The sequence below is a fragment of the Mirounga angustirostris genome, unplaced genomic scaffold (assembly GCF_029215605.1).
Source record: "Mirounga angustirostris isolate CCGP_5_RB_7025 unplaced genomic scaffold, mMirAng1.0.hap1 SCAF_4, whole genome shotgun sequence".
Lineage (NCBI taxonomy): Eukaryota > Metazoa > Chordata > Mammalia > Carnivora > Phocidae > Mirounga > Mirounga angustirostris.
The window spans coordinates 171,115,538-171,122,992 of NW_026991712.1; positions in this window are offsets into that span (position 1 = coordinate 171,115,538).

Sequence of the window (7,455 nt, forward strand, 5' to 3'; positions counted from 1 at the left end):
GAGTTTTTTGGAGTGCTGAGCAGTGAATGCCAAATCCAGAAGAATTTTTCCCTCTTATAAAAACACCCTTCCTCCAATCCTGTTGCTCATTCAGGACTGGAGGCTGAGGCTCTCAAATGCAAAGACCGGCGAGTGTCATGCAAGCCCCAAGAAATGAGTTGGACATTTGGGGGCCTCCCAATGGTTAGTGTCGAGCCCGGGAAGATGGTGCTGGGTCAACAGCCCCAAACTCGTCTGCTCTGAGCTGTGCCCAGGGCCAAGGAGAGAATAGGGGTTGGGGTGATCAAGCTCCCGGTTTGTCCAGCACTGAGGGGTGCTGAGGCTGGGGCCTGCTCAGTTTGAAAAGCAGCCGAGTTCTGGGCAAGCCGGGAAGAGCTGGCCCCCTACCACGGGAAGGCCGTGTCTCCGGGTGCCCCGAGGTGCTTACTCGTGCACCGCACCCACAGAGGGGTAGATGGGCTTTATGATGACCAGACAAAAAAGCGTTAGAGCCCTGAGTATATAGGACATAAGTTGTTATAAGTTGTCTCATAAATTTGAGACCGAAAACTCAGTGGAATGTCTATGATCTGAAGACTGAGAGGGAATTCAAAGGCCATGTGCCTGAAATCAGTCCGTGGCGGAAGAGGTCAGCACAGGGTTCACTCCAGCGATGGCGGGTATTGGCAGAGAGCAGGAGGGAGCTCTCTGGATGCTGGGAATATTCTCTATCTTGATGCGAGGGGAGGCTACCGGAATGTGTACACAGGTGAACATTGCTGGAGCTGTGCCCTTAAGATCAGTGACTTCTACACATGTGACTGTGTCTACACTATACCTCAGTGGAAAGGCTCTTTTAAGGGGCGCCTGGGTGGCTCAGTTGGTTAGGCGTCAGACTCTTGATCTTGGCTCAGGTCTTGATCTCAGAGTGGTGAGTTCAGGACCTGTGCTGGGCTCCATGCTGGGCATGGAGCCTACTTAAACAAAATAAAGTTCTTTTATTTTTATTTATTTTTTTAAGATTTATTTATTTATTTGAGAGAGAGAAGGGGCGGTGGGGGGGAAGAGCAGAGAGAGAGGGAGAGAGAGTCCCAAACAGACTCCACACTAAGTGCAGAACATGATTCGGGGCACGATCCCACAACTCTGAGATCATGACCTGAGCTGAAACCAAGAGTCGGAGGTTCCACCGACTGAGCTACCCAGGTGCCCCCCAAAAAAGTTCTTTTAAAAAAAGGTTCATTTGGGAGCACCTGGGTGGCTCAGTCTGTTGAGCGACCACTGGATTTTGGCTCAGGTCATGATCTCAGGGTCGTGGGATTGAGCCCCTCGTGGGGCTCCGCTCAGCAAGGAGGGTAAGGAGTCTGCTTGTCCCTCCTCCTCCCCCTCTGCCCCACCCCCACTTGCACTTGTGCGTGCTCTCTCTTTCTCTCTCTCTCAAATGAATAAATAAAGTCTTTTTAAAAAATATTCATTTAAAGGCTCAAGGAAGGGGCACCTAAGTGTCTCAGTCAGTTAAGCGTCTGCCTTCAGCTCAGGTCATGATCCCAGGGTCCTGGGATCGAGTCCTGCATCGGGCTCCCAGCTCAGTGGGGAGCCTGCTCCTCCCTCTTTGCTGCTCCCCCTGCTTGTGCTCTCTCTCTGTCAAATAAATAAATAAAATCTTTAAAGAAATTTAAAAAATAAAGGCTCAAGGAAAAATGGGACTAATTTAAAACACTGGAGCCATGGAAACATAAAAGTCAAATAAAGGAAGACACAGTGATTGAGCTGGAGGGATGAAGGGTTTCCTTAAGAGAAAGATCGAGGATGTAGAGACAAAGATGAAAGAGAGAGGAGGAGGCAGATAGCTCCTGGCCTCTGGCGAGGTGGGATTAGAAGGTTGGACACGTCTGTCTGGTCTTCAGCGGGAGAGATCCCAGAGAGATTTCCCAGACGGAGAGGCAGTAAGTACATCAGAGAGCGGGTCAGGTGTCTTCCCTAGGGAGCACGGACAGGCCCCACAGGGAGGGTCCTAAAGCCCCAGTGGGTGGCGGCAGTCAGGGTGGCCCCCTTGGTGATCAGGTGAGCTTGGGACAGGGAAGGTGCCAAGGCCACATGGCAATTGTAGGTGGGGAGCCTCATGCTGGGAGAACATGTGAAGCCGGAAAGGTGACACAGCAAAGGGTAAGGTGCAACCAGGGGACACAGGTAGACACAGCAAAGGGTAAGGTGCAACCAGGGGACACAGGTCGATCAAAGCCTGTGCAGGATGCTCCACGGAAGATCATCTCCTGGTTCGAGTTGCCCATGGGGAAGGGGTGCAGGCAGATGGAAAATGGTGTTTGAGACCCAGAACTCACTGGCATCATACCTGCCCCAGATCCAGAAGATTCCAAAGAGAAAAGAGAAGGCCCCGGAGCCAGAAAACAGCCTTGGTTCCACACAGGCTGGCAGAGGAGAAGGGCCATCTGAGGAAGCAGCTTCAATTTTCAAAAGCGCAGCTGGACCTGCTTGACAGGAGTGGGGCCACAGAGGGGAGTGGAAGCTGCAGGAACAGAGGTCAAAGGAGAAGTCTTTGTGGTGCCTTGAAGTCTCCGGTTGCGCTCCAGATGGGAAGAGTCCAGAGCACCATGGAAACACAGGGCAGGAGGCCCTTGCTTCCCCGGTACTCCCAGGGGGACCAGTCTCAGCAGCTCCTGCTTCGGAAGCAGAGAAGGGTTTCCACTGAGACACAGGTAAGGGGGAGATGAATCAGAGGCCTCTCCCCTCAGAAGTCAGAGGAAATTTGCACAGATGCGAAGTAGGTCATCTCATGGCCCTGCTTTAACCTCTTTCTGGTTTCTTGCTGCTCAGATTAAAATCAGACTCTGCAGATTAAAATCAGACTCGAGGCCCTGCAGGATGGAGCCGGGTCCATCCCACCTGCTCCGACCCACCGCACAGCGCCCTGCGTTCGATGCTGCCTTCCCACTCCTCGGGTGCCCCCGTACTTCCTACCTCTAAGCCTTTGCACTCGCTGTTCCCACTGCCTGGAATGGTGTGTCACACAGGTCTGCTCCCCATCTCCAGTGCCCCCCCTGTCACTCTCATATGTCCCCTACCTGTGGCCTCCCAAGCACCAAGCTCCGTCTGCACGCCGGCCCCACCCTGCCACTGGCCTGGAAGCCCCACGGGGGCGGAGACCTTGTCTGTCTTGTCAAAGCTGCAGCTGCGGCCCTTGCCCACTGCCCGGCAGAGATGGTTAATGGCAAAGCCTGGAGGGTTCTGGAACGGTGGCCTGGGCAATGAGCCCCATGACCTGTGAAGGTCTGGGGCAGGGCCTGAGAACTTGCATTTCTAACAAGCTCCTGTTGCTGCCGGTGCCCCAGACCCAGCTTCCATACTCTGAGAACCACGGATCTAATGATTGCCCAATGCTGGATCATTCTGTGGGCCAAAGCAGAACCTCCCGCCCCAGGTCTCAGGGGAACTCCCAAGGGGATAGTGACTGGTGGCAAGGGGCTCCTGAGGGTCAGGGCAGGAGGGTCTGGGTGTCTCCTGGCAGGGAGACAGTCACACCCCTGATGATTGCAAGGTTGGCCAATAAATCCAAAGCCTTGGGAAAGGGAAGTTGAGGTGTGGGCGTTCATGCATGTGCATGCGCCTGTTTCAATGGAGGGGTAGGGAGAGGTCAGGGAAGGCTTCCTGGAGGAGGTGACATTGAGGGCAGCCTTGAGGAGTTTAGTAGGCATACCTGGGGGGCAGAGGACAGTCCAGGCAAGGGGCAGGGATGGAAATGCATGGAGGTATGTGAGAACATGGGCAATTCTAGATTGGTTTCCAAAGGAAAGAATCTCTGGGCTATTTGCATGCTTTTCTGGGTGGAGTTTTACCATTCTCTAAAACACTGAAGGCTTCTGGGAGACACCGCAGATGCAGGTGACACTTATACCAGGGAGGGCTCATAATTTGTTGTCCAAATTGGGACACTTTTGAGAGCAAAGGGGGCGTTGTTAATTAATGTGCTGGAACAACAGGTTTAAAAACTAAACTGTCATAAGCAAATGTCATGAGCAGGATGAGGGCCACCCTAGATTTGGGGTCATTTACGTGAGGAGGGGAGAGGAAGGGTGTGGTGGGGGAACCACTGTGGGCATCTGCCCAGAGGCCAGGAACAACTGTTTGACCTAAGTCTCAGTTTCCCGCTCTGTAAATCTCTGCCTGCCGTGCCTCCCTGCCAGAGTTGTAGGAAGGATTCACCAGGTATGTCCTGAAGAGGAAAGATGAACGGGACCTCCTCCACTAGCCCCCCCTCCCCCCTCACCGCCCCTGCAAGCAGAGGGCCTCTGCTAGATTCTGGGCAAGCTCCCAGCATCTTCCTTAAGCCCCACCCCTGCCTGAGCCCCACCTGCCCCCCACCAACCAGGCCAGCCCCTGGAAGCCCTTGGATCTTTACCCCAGTTTCCCAATTTCATAGATTCAGGGCTAACAGCAAAATACTTGCTCAATGTGAAAAGCGGAAAATGTTCAGATTTATCGCTTTGAGATTTTGGGTTGTCTCCTGGGCCTGGTTGATGTAGTTTCCTCCAAGTTTCAGAGCATTTTGTTTAAAAAGAAGGATTTTTGACACCAGCGTTTTCTAGTTTACAGAGAGCGTTCACATAGTAGCAGTAACAATCATTACTATATGTATTGAGTTACTACACTGGGGAGCTCAATTAACCCTTGAAATCACCCTCCCTTTCCACAGCGACAGGCAGAGGCTCAGAGAGGTTAAGGGGCTTGCCCAAGGTCACACAGCCCAGGGAAAGGGCAGGTCATGGTTTCAGTCAGTCTGTGCTCACCCTCTCCGGTTCTGCCTTTCTTATCTTCAACTTGATCTAATGCACGCAGATTTGCAGATCTACAGTGGGTGAGGACAAAACAAAACAAAAACCAGAGGCTGTTGTGGAAAAGAGAGGCTGGAATGAGTATAAAAATAACCAGGTATGTCCAAGGGAACCCTCACCTCCCCAAACAATGTATTTTGTGCTAAGATTATTTTTGTAATGATGCAGGTAGGGGAGGGTCCAGTGGGGCAGGGAGTCAGTGAGCAGAGGACTGGCTTTCTAGGTTCTAGGACTGAACTGTCCAAAATGGCGCCCAGGGACCACATATGGCTATTTAAATTTAATTAAAATGAAATAAAAATTTAAATTTAGATCCTCAGTTGCACTTGCCACATTTTAAGTGTTCAATATCCACCTGTGGCCACCCTATTGGACAGCACAGAGATAGAGTATTTCCATCACCACAGGAAGTTCTACTGGACAGCATTGTGCTAAGCCACCAGCAAGCCTGCTCCTGTCTGGTCCACACTGTGTTGGAGGGGCGGGCAGCCGCGGATGCAGGTGACAGCTTCCTCTGCCATCAAAGCAAGATGCCATCCCAACAGCTGAGCCCCTCCACTCAGGGGACGTTATGACTTCATGGATGCAAATAATTTTTTTTAAGATTTATTTGAGAGAGAGAGAGAGAGCACGAGCAGGAGGGGCAGAGGGAGAGGGAGAGAATCTCCACCAGACTCCATGCTGAGCGTGAGCCTGACACAGGGCTCGATCTCACCACCCTGAGGTCAGGACCTGAGCTGAAACCAAGAGTCAGAAGCTTAACCGACTGCGCCACACAGTCGCCCCTCCATGGATGCAAATAAAGAGCAGAAACCAAAGGAGTGGGCATTAGCCGAGGCCTTGCTCTTCAGTGTGGTCTGAGGCCCGGCAGCATCAGCATCTCCTGGGAGCTTGTTAGAAGCACAGTAGCTCACGCTCCGCGCCTGATCCGCTGAATATGAATCTGCATTTTAACAAGATCCCCAGGTGATTCAGGTGCACATTCAAGTTTGAAAAGCTCTGTCTTAAGAGACAGGAGGAGCAAGATCAAAATATTGTTCCAAATATAGGGAACCAGATATTTTTAGATATAAAAAAATAGCATTAGCACCCCCATTAGCGTGTGATTAAGCTTTAGTCACAGAGGGCTGAGCATCTCTGTGCCACATAATCAACGAGCATATTTCCAAGGACAGAGCCCCAGTGGGGTAGCTGGGACGAGCTGGCCCTTCCCCATCTCCAGCACCTTCGCAAACCTCGAAGAGATCCCCTCCCCAAAGCAAAGGAGGCAGAACTGAGATTCACATCGTGGGTCTCAAGGATGTTGCCTTTAAATCAGATATTCTGTTTTTGCTTTTCTTTCCAGTGCATTGGGTTTTTGAACTTTGCAAATTGCCAAGGACACAATGTGATGTACAAAGCATCTAAACAAACGCAGTCGTTTAAAAGGAAGCATCTGGAGAAGGACTCTGTCCTGCTTCTCAGGGGTGTGGTGCTCGGCAGGCCTCAGTGCCTGGAGCCAGGTGCTAATAAAGCTTTGTGGGCAGGAACCAGCATCACGCCCCTCCGTGAAGAAAACAGGTGCAAAAGGGGGTTCCATCCGACGAGACTTCAAAAGAGACTGGCAGCATGCTGACCCTTGGTGGGGGAAGGAGGGTCTGTTGCCAGGACTGGTTCCAGAACCGGGATTCTGTGGCTCCTCCTTCCCAGAAGATGACTCATCCCTTAATTTCTCTCTCCTCTCAGCCTACCTTGGGTCTTACTTATTTTTATCCCTGGAATGGAGTTAACTTTGCCAAAAGGATGATATTTCTCCACCTGCAAGGGCCCTCCTGGAGGACGAATTTTGAAATGTTCACTTTTACAACTTGCCCCCAGTGATAATGCAGAAGACAGAAGCCTGGTGGCAGGAGAGGGGGGCACAGCAACATGGGCCCAGCGGGGGAGCCCGGGGCCTTGGGGAACTGCCAAGTGGCTTTGCAACGGAGAGACATTCCCCGAGTTGACTCTGAGGAGCTGAACGAGAGGGGAGAGGAGAATGGTCAAGGATGCTTTCATAACTCTCTTTATAATACTGAAAAGAATCAAAGCAGAACCTGCGAACAGGCCTGTTGTTTTGCCTTCACCAGCGCGTGGCTTCATTATTTTGGTAGCAAACCTCGTTTTCTTCTCTGGGGACCAGCCTGTGGGGCATTGCACGGGGTCCTGGTGGGTCTGTCAGTCAAGATGCCCCACCTTCCACCTGCTGGGAGCACGTGACCCAGGCTAGGCCAGTGGGAAGCCCGCTTCTTTGAAGGGAGACCGTGGGCTCTGGAAAGGTTTGAAGTCACCTGTCCTGATGGGGGTACTGGGGAGACTGCCCCCTTGGTTCTTGCAGCTTGGATTCCTGGCCACATCCTCTTCCTAGTCCTTCTTTTGGTCTGACTGTTCACTCTCCTGAGATCCCATGAGTCACTGCAAGGCATTTCAATATGTTCTTTTTTTTCTTCCTTCCTTTTTTTTTTTTTTTTTTTTGCTTAAGACAGAGTTGTTTTCTATTATTCGTAACTGAGAGCCCAAACTGTCACAAACCCAAATGCCCAGAAATAGGGGCTTAGATCCAGAAAGCATGATACAGCACACAATGGAACACTCCACAACCAGGTAC